This window comes from Condylura cristata, unplaced genomic scaffold, assembly GCF_000260355.1.
Source record: "Condylura cristata isolate star-nosed mole 26May11 unplaced genomic scaffold, ConCri1.0 scaffold00016, whole genome shotgun sequence".
Classification (NCBI taxonomy): domain Eukaryota; kingdom Metazoa; phylum Chordata; class Mammalia; order Eulipotyphla; family Talpidae; genus Condylura; species Condylura cristata.
Genome location: NW_004567117.1, coordinates 4177270 through 4196021, shown reverse-complemented (window position 1 = coordinate 4196021; position 18752 = coordinate 4177270). Strand labels below are relative to the sequence as shown.

The window sequence follows — 18752 nt, the reverse complement described above, 5'->3', positions numbered from 1 at the left end:
TGTCAGTATTCATTTCAAGCAAGGGCTGTGTAACTAACTACCAGCTTGGGTCAGTGCCTATCCCTTAAGCCCAAGGAGTGTTGCCAGAGGCCGAGTATTGTAACTGGGTAGTCACAGGTCCATCTCAGTGGTCAGGAGCCACTGATTTGCTGCTAAAGGGGCATTAAGTTTTCCAGTCAAAATACAATGGTTTTCACAGAGCATCTTAGTACCCAAGCTGAGGGAGATAACCTTTTACTAGGCAGGAAATACACAGTATAAAAGATAGACCTATTATCAGATTTGAAAAACCGGGATTTGGAACATATAGGGTAGGATGCACTGCCGCAGTCAATCTAAATATGTAATTAAGTATTAAAGAGATGTGGCTTGTAGGGCTGGAAGAGACTGGGAAAAACCATCTACCCCAAATCATATCTTTCTCTTAAATAACTGCCAAATTTTAGAGCGTAAGCACTTCCGAAGACTTTCCAGCCTTCAACCCTTCAACGCTTTGTGAAGGATTTCTGCAGGAAATCCATCCAATCTTCCTCATGATTCAGTCCTACTTGTAAGCTACACACAGGACCAGGTTGTTCTAATTTAGGTGTCATTTTGCAAATGGTGAGCCAAAGAGCGCCATGCAAACCAGGTCCGCTGTCCCGCCAGAACCAGGGGCTGGCCCTTTTCAACACCCAACTGAGGGTGGTCCCCACAGTTTAATGCATCCCTCTTCAGAGGCTCCCAGAGCTTCCTTTTCGCACCCCAAACTCTCAGCAGGCGCTCCCTCCTCCAGCAAAAGCCTCCCCACCCTTTCTCAGGCGGAGAAGCCCCACCCAGGAGGACGGGCTGACCTCCTAAGCTGGTTGAACAGGTTAGAGCGACTCAAATCTGCTGGCACAAAAGGTCTAACTTCAGGAGCTGAGGAACAGGCAGGCCAGAGCGCGGACAGCACCACTGCAAGGAAAAACTTCAAATCATCCTCACCGATCAACGCCCGGGTACGTGTTCGTCCCACCCTGTCCCCCAAGACCCGGAACTGCGCAGGCGCCCGCACTGCACTGGCGCGGCCAGTTCTCTCGCGCGCTCCTACAGTTCTTCTCAACTGGTCCTCAATCCGAAGGAAGCGCGGAGCCTTCTAGGTGTTGTAGTTTGTTTTCTCACGACGTGACTTGCTATAGAAATAGGCCCCGGGTTTTCAGAACTACATCTCCCAGCATGCCCTGTTCTAAGGGGGTAGAGCGTTTGCCCTTGACGGCCGGAGCCGTCAGCTTTGAGAGGCGGACTCGGGAAGCTGGCCGCGGCGGGAGGAGGGAGTGCGCGTGCGCGTTGGGCCGGCTCGTCCCGTTCTGTCCCAATCATTGTAAACAGGCGGAGGCTGGGCGGGGTGGGAATGGGGCGCCTGAGGCCGGTGAGGGTAGCCGCGCAGGAGGTGGCGACGGTGGCCGCGGCGGCATCGTGAGAGCGAAGAGGCAGAGGCTGCGGCGGGGCGGGCGGTCGCGCGGCGGCAGACACAGGTCAGGGCGGGCAGCGGTGGCGTTCGAGGGTCGCGGCGGTGTCCCTCGCGCGTCTGGGAGCCCTCTCCGCAACCTCCTCGTAGCCGCTTCTGTCAGGTGGCTGGCGGGGCTGGCTCTGCGGCGCGCCGGGCTGGAGTTGGGGGTGGGGGGCGTGGCTGCCTTGGGTGCGGGCTCTTCCCGGGCTGGCTTCTCCCCAGTTCCAGCACCCTTTGCAGTCCGTGCCTCCTGCTTGTCCGCCGGGCGTCTCGGGGGCGTCCGCGTTTGTGATTTGGGGTGCTGGTGTTCTGGAAGGGTGATTCAGGGACCACCCCTCCCCCCTTGGAGCTCCCAGCCCCAGGGCTAGTCGTGGGCGAGTGGGACCGGACGCAAAAGAGGGGGCTGTCTTTACATAATCATATTCTATTTTAGTTGTTGCCGGAATATTAACCCTTCTCCAGTGCTCGCCCACTGGACTAGGAAAACGCTCCTAAATGTCCCCATCGCCGGCATGGAAGCACTGGGGCTCCTTTGGGTGCTGGTCCTCAGTTCAAGTTTCAGTGAGAATGGAAGAACTGGAGTTGAGAATTCCTTTCAACAACTCACTTGCAAGCGCGCTTGTGCCAAGTGCGCTTAGTGAGGGTTTTTGTTGTTGAAGAGTGAAACAGGTTTTATAAAACATTGCACTTCGGTGTTAACTTGAAGTCATTGTGCAGATTCAAGTTTTGGTATTCATTCCCTTCCAGAGCCTCCCTCTGGAAGGAGTAGCTTGATTTTTCTAGGGCCTAGTAGAGATTTTGAAGATATTTAAAACGTTAACTTTGTATTTTGAGTGTTCACGTAATAGATGTACAGTCGTTTGGACACTGAGTTAACACATTATCGAGCCTCATTAGAAGTGCTTTCACTGAATTTTTTTGTCGAGTGGAGTGGGCATGTTCAGATGCTGCAGTGCTTTGGGAAGCATTCCATCACACTTGGCAGTTATTCACAGAACATTTAAACGGTGATAAGGAGCAGGCCCACTTTTGGTTCGGTGCTAATGGAGGCAGCACTGCTAAGTGAATAAATGGGATTGTAGATGACGAAGGTAACCTCACTTTTTGCCTTTCAAATTATCTTGGTGATTTGAAGATGAGGAAATTACTGTAGCTGTGTTGACAGGGTATTGGTAGAAGGAAAGTTGTTGAGTGGTTCTCACTTTTCAGAGTGACCCATGGATCCAAGTAAGATAGGGTAGTTTAACAGTAACTGTTAAGGAATAATTTCTTCAAACCAAGTATCTTTAAGCAGTGTGACATAATTTAAGCAGTGCGACATAACTTGCTATCTTTTCAAAATATCATTGCTCATTTGAGATCTTTCATGGACCATTTCTCCCCCAATTTAAAAAATGGAAGTGTATTAAAAAAAAATCCCTGTTACCTTTAATTTGTACAGTTGGATTTACAGAGGACTTTTCTTTTGGTCAAGGAGGAACTGGGCCCAGACTTAATCCAATAATTTGTTCTTTTGTTCTTGAAAGAACATTCCTGACAGAAACCTGTGTTAAAGTATGTGGAGGGAATAAGGAAAAATGTGGATCATTGTCTATAGAGGATTTACGTATAGCAGATACAGTGCCAGGTGAAGAAAACTTGCAGATGGATAAGGCATTGCCCCTGCCTTCAGGACAATAGGGATTTATCTCTTGAATTGTCTGCAAGTACAGTGTGTTTTTAAAAATGCTTTGCTCAGGGAAAGTATGGGGATACAGTGGATGCACATAGGGGTAGTGATCAGTTTCTTAAGTAAAGAGGAGAGGTTACAACTTTATATAGGAGATGATAACAGTAAGTGTACAGGCATGGAAAGGGTGGGCATTTAGGTAGAAGGAACAGTGTGCACAAAAGCATGGGAATATAGAATTGCAAGGTGAGCTGTAGGATCTGCAAGCACAGCTAGTGAGAGTATAGGGCCATGGGTAGACATGAAACTGGGGGTGACCAAATTATGGGTAGTCTTGTATACAGTTAAAGCAATTTCAGCCTTATCCTCTTTTTTTTTTTTAAAAAGATTTATTTATTTATTCATACAGAACTGGGGTACAGGCCAGAGGCTCAGGGGCAGTGAGAGGCTTCACCAGAGACAGAGTGGGGAACAGAACAGGCAGATTGACGAAGTGCACTGCTGAGGGGAGCAGTGGGTGGGTCAGCAGAGGTCTGCTGCGCCATGTGGGTCACCTCCAGGGCAGGCAGGGATCGAACTCATGCGGAAGTGGCTTTAGCTTCTCAGTGCTGTGCTTTAACCCACTGTGCCACCAGGGAGGGCCTATCCTCTATTTTTTTATAGGTGTCATTAAAACAGGCTAAAGAGAGACCTAAATCAGTTCAATCCATTTTTTAACGCCTCACTATGTGTCAGATATTATATTAGGTTTTTCATACTTTGTCCTTAAAGTCTTAGGCATGACTGAAACAGAAAATGGGAGGGTAAGGAATGAAAATTTCAGGGACAGTTGAACATGATAAGTGAGTTGGGACACTTAAGAATGGGAAATTGATAATTAGCATGTGAGGCTAAATAGATTCTCAATATTGTAAGCCATTCTAAGGATTTTAAGGTCCCCCCCCCCATATAATACTAGTAATTACAGATTTTTTTTCAGAGAAGATGGTATTAAGCTTTGATTTTAGAAAGATTCTGGTATTGTAAAGTATACAATATAGTTTTAAGAAGGGATGGAAGGGAAGATCAACAGTGCAGAAAGACTGGTTAGGAGGTTTTGTAATAACTGAGATGGGGGTGAGGGTCCATATTAAGGCAAATGCAGACTACATTAATAGCACAAATATTTAGAAAAATAGGATTCAGTGACCATTAGATTTGGGAGTAAGAAATAGAATTAAGATGGTTTGCATTTTTAACTTGAGTCAATAGATAAAGGCAAAGTATCCTGAAACAGGGAATTCAGGAAGAGGAAAAATTGGGGGGAAAACAGGACTTTAGCTTTTGGACATAATGAGTGGGAGTTATTTGTGAAACATTAAATGGAAACATCTGCTACAGAGTTGGATGTGCACTTTAGAGTATATTAGAGAGAGGTCTTCACGTGGGAGTCTTGAGGCTGTTATTATAGTTGGTAACTGGACTTGGGTCACACCACAGAGAAACAGTTTACTGATGGATCATTATAGAAATAAACTGTGTAGAACATTGAAAGTCGTATAGGGAAGCGGAATTTGAAAAGAACCTAAGTGTTTAGAGAGATGTAGAGAATTCATGAAAAAACATTGTAGTTGCCAAATAGGATCATTCAGAAGGAAGCTAATCTTTCACAACTGAATTTCCGGAAAAAAATAAAAACGACACTGTGTACATCAAATGCTTTGAGAACACAAGTAAAACAAGGATTATTAGGAGTCAATTGAATTTGAAAATTAAGTAAGAACAATTTTGTAGCATTCTAGCTAGTGCTGCCATTTGGAGAGGGAACTAGGTTTTACTGAATTTAGTTAATGGGCAGTCAGAGCAGAGTAAACAAATGTTGAATATTTTAAAAATAATCTTATTTGTGAAAGAAGTAATAGAAAGATGGTAGCAGAGGATAAGAAAAGGCTAAGGGAGGATTTTCTTTTTTAATATGGCAAAAGTTGAGTCTGTTTTTTTCTTATAAATTTATTAAGACATTCATACTTTTAAAGTGTACAATTTTGTGAGTTTGTTTTTAGTATGTGCACAGAGTTGTGCAACCATCTCCACAGTCGATTTTAAAATATTTTCATTATCCCCAAAAAGAAACTTCTTATTATCACTCGGTCACAGTTGCTCCTGGCTGCTACCTGACAACCACAGATCTACTTTCTATCTCTGAGCATTTGCTTATTCTGGACATTGACTATAAATCAAATCATATATATGATAATTTGTCACTGATTTCTTTGACTAAGGGTGATATTTTTAAGTTTCATCTACATTGTAGCATATATCAATACTTCATGTCTTTGTTGCTGAAAAAAGAATATTGTGTTTATATTTATATTTTGTTTATCCATTCATTGGTTGATTCATAAGTTGTTCCTACTTTGTATCTTTTATCAGTAATGCTAGTATGAGATTTTATGTGCAGGTTTTTATGTGGATATGTTTTCATTACTCCTAGGATCTTATGGTAACTCTTATATTTTGAGGAACTGCTAAACTTTACAAACACAGCTGAACCATTGTAGGAATTCTAACATTCACATCCTAATCAATACTTGTTTTCTTGTTTAAAAAAATTCTTATGGGTGTGAATTAGTATCTCATTATGGGCTTGATTCACATTTCTCCGGTGACTGATGATGCTGATCATCTTTACCCGTATTTTGTTGGCTATTTGAATATCTACTTTGGAGAAATAATCTGTTAAGCCCTTTGCCCATTTAAAATTGGACCTTTAGTAGATGTATTATTTGCAAAGGTTTTCTCCTGATTTATAGGTCATCTTTTTACTTTCTTTACATGACCTCTTATGTATGAAAGTTAAAAAAAATTTTTTTAAAAATTTATTTATTTATACATACAAGAACTGGGGTGTAGGCCAGAGGTGCAGGGAGGGGGCATGAGAGGATTCACCAGAGACAGAGTGGGGAGCAGAATAGTAGGATCTACTGAAATACACTGCTGAGGGGAGCAGTGCATGAGACAGGAGAGGTCTGCTGTGCCATGTGGGTTGTCTCCCTGACCAAGACTGAACTCATGGTGCAGTGGCTGGTGATACTTGATAGTGCTGTGTCTTTAATCCCATGCCACCAGGGAGGCCCGAAAGTTTTAAAGTTTTAGTGGAGTATAACATCCAGTTTTTCATTTGTTGTTGCTGTGATATGCGTGTCAATTCTAAGAATCCACTGTCAACTCTAAGAAAGTAAAGGTTTACATTATGCTTTCTTCTGTGTGTTTTATGTTTTAATTCTTAAATTTAGGTGTTGGTTTATTTTGCATGAATTTTTGTTTGTGGTCTGAGATAAAGGCCCATTTTTAGCACATAGAATTCTACTTGTGTTTTCCCTATCTGTTGAAGTGACCATTTGTCACTCCCCCCACTGCTAGTCTTTAATCTCAGCAATGTTATGTAACAACCAATATATAAATCTTTCTCCTCCTATTTTATTCTTTTATTTTTGAATACTTTTTACTTTTTAAAATTTCAGTTTTGGAAAGTTCATTGCTAGTATGTAGATATACAACATATTTTCTACTTTCATCTTGTATATTGTAACTGTGCTGAACTCATTTGTTAGCTCCAGTAGATTTTCATTGTATTATTTTGGGTTTTTGTACAAGATGAGGTCATCTGATTAGAGGCTGTTTTACTTCTTCCTTGCCAGTATGAATGCCTTTTATTAATTTGTATTTCCTAATTGCCCTGACTGAAGTTTCCAATATAATGCTGAATAAAAGTAATACGACCAAATCTCTTTGTCTTGTCCCTGATCTTAGGAAGAAAACTTCCAGTCCTTTGCCATTAAGTATGCTAATTGTAGGGTTTTTGTTGATACCTTCTAGACACTTTCTTCAATTTCTAGCTTGTCAGATATTTTGCTGAATGTTGAGTGGGTTTCTAATTTTGACATATTTTAAGTTTGTGGAAAAGTTTTTCTGTTACCAACTTCCAACTTAATTTCATTGTGGTCATACATAGGACATATTTTGTATGCTTTCAGTTATTTGAAATTTATTGAGGTTTGTTTTGTGGCCTACAGTGATGTGTCATGGAAAACGTTCCAAATACCACGAACTTATATATTTAAAATCATTGTAGTTATTTTACTGGTGATCATTACTGTTTTCACCTTTGACCAGTGGGAGCATCTTGTAATTGATTCTCAAGCCCTTTGTCTTTGTTCACTAGTTATAGTTATAAAAGCATATATTATTTATTTTAATACTTGATGTTTCAGTCTCATTTTTTTTTTCTAAGATTTATTTATTTGTGCATACAGATCTGGGGTACAGGCCAGAGGCTGGGGGGGTGGTGGTGAGAGGCTTCACCAGAGACAGAGTGGGGAACAGAACAGGCAGATGGAGGAAGTACACTGCTGAGGGGAGCAGGGGGGGGGGGGTCAGGAGAGGTCTGCCACGCCATGTGGTCACCTCCCAGGCAGGCCGGATCAAACTCAAGCGGAAGCTGCTTTAGATTCTCAGTGCAGTGCTTTAACCCGCTGCGCCACCAGGGAGGGCCTCAGTCTCATTTTTAATAACATGATCTTAGAGCTAGCTTCACCTTAATAGAAATTTCTATAATTCCATGTATTATGTTATTAGGTTCATACATTTTAATATGTATTTATGTCTTAGCAATTTAGTAGCCATTTGAAAAACTAAAACACAGAAATTGAAAGAAAAAAATTACTCTTCAGTAACTAAAATTAATGGTTTGTGTGTGCTTGTTGGATTCTGCACAACTTCTAAAAGGTTATAATCAATTTGGATGTCACCACCTTCATTTCTTATTCCATATTGATTTTCACATAGTATTTTTTTAATCATAATTTTCCCCAGAAAACTCAGCTTACCAAGATGTCATTGAAAGGAATGCAGTATAATATAATCTTAATGCTGAACTACTTTTAGATATTGGTTTATATCTGTGACAGATATCTAGTATTGCTTTTTCCCTCAAATTTAAGATACCTGTGGCTCCTTTATGTATTTTGCTTATTGATGCCCTTGGGTACCTCAGTGCACTGTTTGGGAACCATGGACTAGACATTTTACCCAGTTTCTTTCATAACCAATGGTATGCTATCTTTTTTCCCTTTTTTTTTTTTAAAAGATTTATTTATTTGTGCATACAGAACTGGGGTACAGGCCAGAGGCTCAGGGGCGGTGAGGGTTTTCCCGAGACAGAGTGGGGAGCAGAACAGGCAGATCGAGGAAGTACACTGCTGAGGGGAGCAGCGGGCGGGTCAGGAGAGGTCTGCTACGCCATGTGGTCACCTCCTGGGCAGGCGGGAATCGAACTCATGCGGAAGCGGCTTTAGATTCTCAGTGCTGTGCTTTATTTAACCCGCTGTGCCACCAGGGAGGGCCCTTTTTTCCCTTTAAAAAAAAAATTTTTTTTTTGGTCTCCTTTACCTTTGCAGTTAAGTTCAAATTTAAGATTTACTTGAGATTATGTGATTATGAAATGTGGCAGGAGAGAATCCTACCCTTCCCATTGCCCAGGAAGATGTGTCATTCTTTTAAAAATATTTCATATCTCATTGTTAATATCACATGACATTTATTTTTATTTTTGATGGAAAAACATTTTTTTCCTAGCCCTAATACTTTATTAGTTACCTCTAGGCCTATGCCCTGCTAGGTGGGCTCCAGAGAAGGGGTCAACATGCACTAGCATCCAGGTAGGAGCATGAGAATACCTGGCCTCCCTCCCAGGGTAACAGACTATGGGGATTGAAGTAGCAGGTCTGGCTTTTGCTGGGTCAGTACATACTACCCAGCCAGGCATACAGATAGGGACCAAGAGCCAAAGCTTGCTATTCATCTACCTGTGTTTGGAATATTCCTTGCTGCCATCCCCACTGGGCTTGATTGTGTTACTGCTTGGCTTCCAGATCAGCAGGACAGAATTCCCCTTGCTCATCAGTGTACTGAAAGGCCTGGACCAGTGCAGGGCCTCATCCACAGAATGCCTCCCAGGGAAATCACTGATGGTGATCTGTTGAAGGACAACCTTGCCATTAATGGTAAAGAGCCATAATCCTGGGATAAGCTTTTGGTTGCTTCAGCCAGCAGGGGCATGTTTAGGGTGCCTAGATTTCCCTCCTAAGGGCAGGAGGGGGCAGTTATTGAGCCAAGCAGATGAGTGAACTGAGAGTCCACAGAGACCCCCAGAACCTCTCAGCCTAGTTTGTGGAAGTCCTCTTTCCGAGGAAGTCTATGCTTCGTGAAAGCGATGGCCTCAATGAGGCACAAATAGGTGTGAGTCCAGTGGGTAGAAAAAGAGAACCACGCATTTTCCTCTCTAGTGGGAAAGCCTTGGCTCTTTGAAAGGCACTATCCACCTCAAATGAGGCCTGGAAGTTGGTGTAGTCTTTCCCATACATATGTTGCAAGAGGCCATGACAGAGAGCTGTGTGGGCCAGAGCTTAGAGCTTGCTTGCATTGAATGGAATAGCCTTTTATACATGGTTGAACCATGACAGTTGGGCAGGGAGGGGCAAAAAAATTTTTTTTCATTTTATGGCAAGAGGCCAGTGTGGGTTCGTTCCTCACTTCACCCCCATACTTAATATACATATACACTGTTTGATTTAGGCAGCTATTTGTACAACTATTTCCAGGTATTCACCTTGTAGACAGTAAGGGGAATTATTTTTATCTGCTAGATGCAGTGTTTTGGCTGTTCTTTTAGTAGCTCGCATTCTAATCCTGAGTCTGACTTTTCACTTTATATATGGAATCTATGCTCTTTAGATTTAGTTTCCTCTGGAGATTGATCTTATGTATTTTCTGATTTTTCTGTTTTGTTGTTAGTAATTTAATAGTTGCCAGTATTAAAAAAGGCATTGATACTTTCATATTTATTATAATGAATATCAGAATTTTACATTTTTTAAAAGATTTTTAAATTTATGCATATAAGAGCTGGAGTGCAGGCCAGGGGTGCCATGGGGTAGAGGGGTAAAGGAGGGTTACAGAGAAGATTCACCAGAGACAATGGAGAGCAGAACAGGTGGCCTGACTGAAATACACTGCTGAGGGGAGCTGTGGGCAGTTAGGAGAGGTCTGCTTTTCTTAAGTCAGCTCCCTGCCTGGGCTGGAACTCTATGCTGAGACTTAACCCTTTGTGCCACCAGGTAGGCCCCAGATTTTTACATTTTAAAAACATTATATAGGTCCACCCTGGTGGCACAACAGATTAAAGCAAGCACTGTGAAGCTATTGCAGCCACTGCAGCACCAGTTGATCACCTTTCAGGGAGGTTACCCACATGGCATGGCAGACCTCTCCTGACCCGCCTGCTGCTCCCCTCAGCAGTGTATTTCAGTCGACCTGCCTGTTCTGCTCCCCATTCTGTCTGTCTCTGGTGAATCCTTTCACTGGCCCTTCACCTCTGGCCTGTAACCCACTTCTATATGCATAAATAAATAAATCTTTTTTAAAAAATTTAATATACACATCCTTATTTTAGGCAAATTGTTTTAATCAGTGAGAATTTTAAATACTGTTTTAAACACTGAGAATGTTGGAAGCAGAGTGAAAAACATCAAATCACTAAGTTGTCCCATGAATTTCATAGTGGTATATGGGACCCTAATCAGAAGTTTGTTTGGGTAAACACCTGGGATAAGAAGAAACTAAAATAAAGTCTGATGATATATAAGAAGGATTCAGAAAAGAAGCTGTAAGTAACCCAATTAAAGAGTAAAATCTCTATTCTCACCCTGAACAAATTTGAAAGGACTAGTTATATAACAACTAAATTGGGTAACAATTGGTCCATGGAGATGCACATGACAAATAATTTTCAAGCCTGTAAATGTGAATAGTAGGAATTTGCATTCACTGGGTAGTAGTCTTCAAACATATTATAATGAGAAGTATTTTACTGATTTCCCTATAAATCTTATCTTACACAGTCTTGGGTTATTTCTGTTACATTTCAGTTTATAAACTTGAAATTATTTTCTTGGGTAGTAGTAGTATTCATAGTTTAAGAGATACCTCATTTTCTTTTTAATTTTAATATAAAATTTTAGTGTTCTTTTGTGAGACGAGGATTTCATTTTTTTTTGTTTTTAAACTTTATCATAGTAACCCATAAGAATAGTATCAGAAATCAAATACAGATGGTCCCTGACTTGACTTAATATTTTTCAACTTTATAATGATGTGAAAGTAATACTTTGAATTTTGATTTTTTCATGGGCTTGTAATAGTGGTATAATACTCTCTCATGACATGGGCTGCAGCGAGCTGCATCTCCCAATCAGCTTACTGTCTTGAGAGTAAAAAAAAAAATTGTGTTTCACTTTTAGTGCAGTATTCAGTAAATTACATGAGCTAGTCAATACTTAATTATAAAATAAGCTTTGTGTTAGATGATTTTGCCCAACTGTAGACTAATGTGTTTCTGTCAGTGTAAACTAGGCTAAGCTATGATGTTCGATATGTTAAGTGTATTAAGTGTGTTTTTAACTTAGTATTTTTTTCAACTTATGATGGAATTATCCTTTTGTGACCCCATCATAATTAGGAAGAGCTTAGTATTTGTGCAGAAGTACCTTAGCAGGTCTGAATATAGAAAGGCCAGTTTGCAAGGTTGGCCCTTGGCTGGCATCTCGGAATTTGACTGGTTGAGTTCCCTACAGTTTGTAAATACTTCCTAAGTAAGTGATAAGAATGGCCCACTGTATCTAAACTATAGGAGAGTAAAAAGGGATTTATCCTGAGCAGTGCTTTCTTCTTGGACTCTGGAATTTTGCTACCTTTTAGACAGAAGGTGAGTGCCTGGATGGTCTAAAAAGACTGGGCTTGGGTCCTCTCTGGCGGTGTGGTATGTTAAAGTGCAGCATTATGAACCTATCAGCAGCCACTGCAGCACAAGTTCAACCCCCAGCCAGGTTGCTGACCCATATGGCATGGCAGACTTCTCCTGATCTGCCTGTTCTGCTCCCCACTCTGTCTCTGGTGAATCCTCTTACCCACCCACTCCCCACACACTTCTCTGTCCTGTATTTCAGTTCTTGTATGCTTAAATAAATAAATCTTTTAAAAAATAAAAAGACTGGGCTCTGAATATAATGAATTATTAGGGAGACATTACTTTATATTTTTTACTATTGCTGGAAAATTCAGCTTGTCCCTGAGACTTGGAAGTTTGAACTTGGGCCTGATTTCATCAGTACTTCACCCCATGTTCCTTTTCCTTTGCTGTTTTTGCCTTGTATCCTTTCTTCTTAATAAGTCTTAGAAGTGGCAAGACTCTTCCTGAGTTATGTGAGTCTTTCTAGTGAGTCATTGATCCTGTGGTGCTCTTGGAGACCCCAGCACAGAACTAAACGATTTGCAGTGGAAAACACTTCCCTACCTTTTTCTTGCACCCCTTTCAGTCTTTATTTATCCTTTCAGCTATTTCTTTTGGCTTTTGGTATTTATTTCCTTATTTCTAAATAGTATACGAAAACTGCTGTTTCTTAAGATACCAATTCTACACATTATCTATTAAGTAGATATTGTGATAGATGAGGATTTAGATCTCTTGTACTTTCTCCATGTCCTTGCCCCAATGATTGTATTAGTCAGCTAATACAATCACGCCTGGCACCAGGTTTGGTTATGTTTATGTATTCATTGTTTTCATTGTGTATTGCTGAGCCAAGAAGTAGGCTGCAGTTTCATTTTCTCACCTTTCTCCTGGCGTTAATAGTTGTTTCTTACTTATATTTGGATTTTTTTTTAACTCTTGTTCTTATGACAAATTTACCCCAAAAGTTCTAGCAACTCTTTACCACATGTTACTACTCTTTTCCACACAGTCAGATGTCTGTAAATCCCATTGTCCTCAGGAGCGCTTCCTCCTTTGTCACTGTGGCATGTGTCACAAGTTGGTCACAGGCCTGCTTTTCCTGGGATTCCCTTTTCTGCTCTCCAGGGTTGTATCTCAAGTTCTGGATTCTTGAGGAAGTGCTTTCTTTGTGACTTTTGGTCTGACAAATGTCTTTATTCTACCTACACACCTGAATGATCCTAGGAATTAATTTGCTCTCACTGTTTTGCAGATACTTCTTTATTTTCTTTAAGTTTGAGTGTTCCTGTTGGCAAGTTGCTCCTGGTCCTTTGTGTTTCAGTTGTTGGCCCTGTTCCCTGTGCTGTGGGGAATTGTATCATTTTTCTGTCCCAATTCACTGAAATTTTACGTCGTGCTTTGGTTTGGGTTTCTTCATTTATCTGCTGGTACCTCATGATCTGTATACTTGTGTCCTTTAGTTCTGGGGAAATTGCTATTATACCAGTTGAAGAACAAGTAAGTATTATGTATTTCCAAAACTAGGTTATATAAATGTTTACTTAGAAATGTATGTTTAGGCAAATGTTCACAATGCAAATATTTTATTATTTTTTTTAAAAGATTCATTTTACTTATGCATACAAGAACTGGGGTATAGGCCAGAGGTGTGGGGGCATGAGAGGATTCAGCAGAGACAGAGTGGGGAACAGACAGGCAGATTGACTGAAATACACTACTGAGGGAAGCAGACGATACAAGAGAGGTCTGCTGCACTGTGTGGGTCACCTCCCTAGCCAGGGATCAAACTCATGCTGCAGTGACTGTGGATAACTTCATAGTGCTGTGCTTTAACCCATTGCACCACCAAAGAGGGCCCCAAAACGCAGATATTTTAACAGAAAACTGTATTTTGAAGTATATGATATTCTTTAATTCATGATATTTTTTTTGCTTCATCTTTGTTCAATATCAAATAGTTCAAAAACATCTTTAAGTGAAGGTTCTCTTTACTTTTTTTTTTTTTAAGATTTATTTATGCATACAAGAACTAGGGTACATCCCAGAGGTGTGGGGTGTTAGAGGATTCACCAGAGACAGAGTCAGGTGCGGAACAGGCAGATAGTCAGAAATATACTGCTGAGGGGAGCAGCAGGCAAGGCAGGAGAGGTCTTTGGTGCCATGTGAGTCACTTACTGGCCAGGGATCACTGGGTTCTACAGTAGTCCTGGGGATCTGATCAAACTCAAACACAGAACTTCAGTGGCTGAGGATTGGTTCACAGCGCTGCAATTTAACCCTTTGTACTGCCAGAGAGGCCCTTATTTATTTTGTCTACTGTTTGCTCATTTCTGTGAAATAAAAAGCCAAAAAATCTACTGTGAATGCAAATACTATTTATAAATTGTAACATTTGTAAATATCAGATTAATGCTGGTTAATTTCCAGTAGATAATGTGTTAATGAGACAGTGTGAGGATTGCCTCATAAAATGATGGAAAAGTTGCTTCTAGTGCATTTAAATCTGATATTTATTAATAAAGAACATTTATAAAACTGGATTTGTCTAATTTGTAAGCTTAACAGGCTCTTAATTTTCTGGAATAGGCTTTTTTCCCATGTAGATACTATCAAGTTTAATCTGAAAGTTTTATTTTAGGAGACTTTAATTTAGCAGTGTTTCTTTCCTTATATTGTTTTGTCCTTTTGCATGGATGAGTGATTCTTATTAAGTATGCTGATTAATACTGGTATGTGAACAGTGAAGACTATTTTAAAAATGATGTATAGATCACTTATTTGGAGAAGTAATTTTTTTTTTGGAGAAGTGATGTTTTTAAGTCATTATTTGACTGGGTCTGGTTTTGTGAAACTTTTAATTTTATTTTACCTCATTGTAACTGTCATACCTATTATTTTTACTTAAAATATTAGTCAATTTCAAAGGTATACTTTGGATTCTAAAATAAAATTCTAGTTTTTCAATGTTTTGCTTTAAACGTTTTTTTTAAAAGATTATTTATGCATATAGAACTGTGGTGCAGGCCAGAGGTGCAGAGGCAGTGAGGATTCACCAGAGATAGTGTGGAGCAGAACAAGCAGATCGACGAAGCATACTGCTGAGGGGAGCAGCAGGCGAGTCAGGAGAGGTCTGCTGTGCCATGTGGATCGCTCCCAGGGTGGGGGTTTGAACTCGCACTGAAGTGCCGCAGCTAGCTTGCAGTACAGCTTCCTACCCCATTGTGCCACCAGGGAGGGCCCTGCTTTACACTTTCAATACTTCTTGTTAGATACTGTTAAAGAAGCATTTAAAAACCCTTCATTTGGTTATGGATATAAATTGTTCTTTTTCTTTAATTGTTCTTTTTTTTTTAAAGATTATTTATTCATACAGAATTGGGGTACAAGCCAGAGGTACAGGGCTAGTGAGACAGAATGGGGAGCAGAACAGGCAGATCAATGAGGTACACTGCTAAGGGGATCAGGAGAGGTCTGCCTGTCCATGTGGGTCACCTGCAGGGCTGGGGGTCAAACTCACACTGAAGTGGCTGTAGCTAGCTTGAAGTGCTGCATCTTAACCCATTGCGCCATCAGGGAGGGCCCTATAAATTGTTCTTTTGCACAGCAACAAGCCAAAGGCTATTCTATGGGAAAGACTGGAAATAGACATTCATATTCTATGACTTTTGGTATGGTGGGTGTTGGAACTTTGATGATAAAGTAGGAGTAGCACCATTGCAAAAGAAAGGTTCTTATGCTTTAATGCCTTATCTTTACATAGCATCCATGGCATTTTTGTCTTTGGAGAGATTTTATTTAGATAGGTTTTATATTTAGCAAAATGTACAGTTGAGTAAGTTTTAACAAATGTGAACATTGCGTAGCTCACATGCCAGTCAAAATATAGAGCACAACAATCAAGGTGGAAAGTTCTCTTTTGCAATGTTGTAGTCAGTGCCTGCCTTTTCCCCACACTTGTACAACCACAGTTTTAAATTGTGTCACAGTCTGATGTAGAGATGTATTTGCCTCTCCTAGAGCATAAGTAGAATAAAGCAGTATGTCCTCAGTGGTGTCTAAGTGTGCAGCCTAATGAAATTCATCTTTTATTGTACATATGTGGTTTGTTCCTTTTAAAAAGTGCTGATATTCCATATATGTATAGATTGCTGCTTGTTTATCTAGTCTCTTGTTGATGGAAATGTAGATATTTCACATTTGTACCTGTTAAGAATAAAATTAATCTTATCATGTCTTTTTGTGAATGCATGTTTTTATTTCTGTTGGAGTGGAATTGCTAGACCATATGTTAGGTTTAACAAAAGATATGGTTAAACACTTTTTCAGAGGGGTTAAACTCTGTATGTTCCCACAATATTAAACTTCCTTGTTGCTCCATATCCTCACCGATACAAAAGTTGTTTCTAAATTCTGGATGCTGTGCCTTGATGGATCATTGTGGTCTTAACTTGTTTTTATTTGATGCTTGGTGATGTGGGCACTTTTTTTTTTCATGGTTTCATTTGTGAAACTTTCTTTGTAAAATTGCTCAACTTTTTGCCCATTTTTATTTTATTATCATTTCTCCTTTTGTTACTGAATTGTAGGAGTTCTTTAATATTCTGGGTATGTAAGTACTTTGTCAGATGTACATATACTACAAATGTGTTCTCCAAGTCTTTGGTTTGACTCTTGCTCACAGATTTTTTGAAGTTTTATTTATTTGTGCATACAGAAATGGGGTATAGACCAGAGGTGCAGGGGCAGTGAGAGGCTTCACCAGAGACAAAGTGGGGAGCAGAACAGGCAGATCGACAAATACACTGCTGAGGGGAGCACAGTGTTTTGACATTTACAGGAAAAAATGAAATTTCAGCATTGGATAAAGAGCAGTTTGAAGGTTCATGGTAAATGCATTATGGAGCAGGTATAGAGTACCTTTTCTGAAGCTACCAGCAATGAGTAATTCAGTAATGGGGGTGAGAGCGACCACCAGCAACCTGATGTTCAATGCATGCACAGAAATCTCTGATGAGGTTCTATCTCCCAAAGTAATGAGACCACAGAAAAGCCAGCACAGGTGAGAAGAAAATAGAAAAGGAAGGAAGAATGGCAGAAAATTAGGGGGAGGGGAGGAAGAAAAGAAAGCCTAAATTTAGAAAACCACCAGAATAATTAGAAGCCTAAAAAGCAAAAAATAAATAAATAACAGGAGCTGGGCAGGTACTTACTTCCCAGGCCAACAGCTGCATAAGGGAGTAAAACCAGATGAAGAGGGGCAAAAGCAAGCATCCTTTAGTACTGGGGAGTTGGATATGTGCATGGAATCAGATAGGACCTTTGGGGAAGACAAGACAACCTTTGCAGGCAAAAGTAAGTGCAAGTATTCAGAAGTAGAAGCAGATGAAATAGATCAAGTTCCCAGGACATTCTTAGAGTCACGCACCTAAAACCATGAGGCACCTGCAAACAGTAAATTCAGTCGGAAGGGAGCTATTAAAGCAGTTCTGAAATAAGGCCCAGATAACAAAATAGCTATCAAAAAGCTAAGAAAAAGGTTTTCATTTATTGTTATGCATGAACATCACAAATCTATAGAGGAAGTCCTGATCATCTTTAATAAGAAAGTTAGCAAGAAGGGCTCCCTGGGGGTACAGAGTTAAGTCTCAGAACGATCAAGATAGCGCCAGCCTCTGCAGCCTGAGTTCAATCCCAGGCCAAGGAGCTAACCCAAGTGGAACTGCAGACCTCTCCTGTCTCATCTGCTGCTCCCTTCAGCAGTGGATTTCAGTAGATCTGCCTGTTCTGCTCCCTACTGTGTCTCTGGTGAATATTCTCAGTCCCTGCACCTCTGGTATAGACCCTAGTTCTTGTGTGCATAAATAAGTAAAATAAATCTTTTAAAAAAGAAAATTAGTAAGAACCTCACCTTTAAGTTACTGAAAGACACTGTCAGGCTTTTGAGATGAACATTTTAAAGTAAAATGCTTACTTTTGATACAACCTTTTTAAGAAAAGGAATTATGTTCTTGTCTAAAATCTTTAAAACGTTAATAAAAAAAAGTTGGCTTTCCTGAATCTCTTTCTGAATCTATTTTATTCCACTAATTTTTGTCCATCCTGACTCCATTACCATACTGTCTTGATTAATTCAGCCTTAATTTTATTCTTTTTCAAGATGTGGCTTTTGTTAGTTCTTTGCATTGCTAAAAGTTTTAGAATTAACTTGTCAGTTACTTTCAAAAAACTTGTTTTACCTTATCTACATATATTTTATATGCTATAAAGTGAACCCATCTGATAAGATACAATTCTTTGTATTTTGACAGCTATGTGTACCTATGAAATAATCAGCATAACCATGATTTCATAATCATGAATAGTCTATCACTCCCCCAAGTTCCGTCATGCCCCTTTACACCAGCACAACTGACTAGCTTTCTATGGATTAGTTCTGCTTGTTCTAGAATTATAAATACATGGACTCACTTGGCCATCCTGGGGATCAAGTGTGTATTCTTTTGTTAAGAATTCCTTTTGCTCAGTATTTTTTTGAACTGCATCTTTTTTTTTCATTATTATTTCTTTATTTTTTTAATAATATGTTTATTTTTACATCATTTTGTGCATTTTTCCATCTCATGTAATCCCCATAGGCTTCCGATCACCAAGTCACCCATGTGCCACCACCATAGTCCAGTGCATTTCCCTCCCACCACTGTTTTTGATCCCATTCCCCACGGCATCCCCATAAAACGTCTCTGGTATATATCATTTTTTTTTTCACCTGGTCTGTTATTTTC

The 18752-nt window shown here is 40.1% G+C and overlaps 1 protein-coding gene across 1 annotated transcript in view; it reads left to right on the top strand.

Annotated features, from left to right (window-relative positions):
• The first annotated feature begins 1285 nt into the window (after nt 1–1285).
• The window catches only part of RALBP1 (ralA binding protein 1), a 51416-nt gene continuing 33949 nt past the window's right edge, over nt 1286–18752 (top strand). Inside the window, exon 1 of the mRNA XM_004683741.2 lies at nt 1286–1496. The gene's annotated coding sequence lies outside the window, so the exon portion shown is untranslated. The remainder of the gene's footprint in view (nt 1497–18752) is intronic.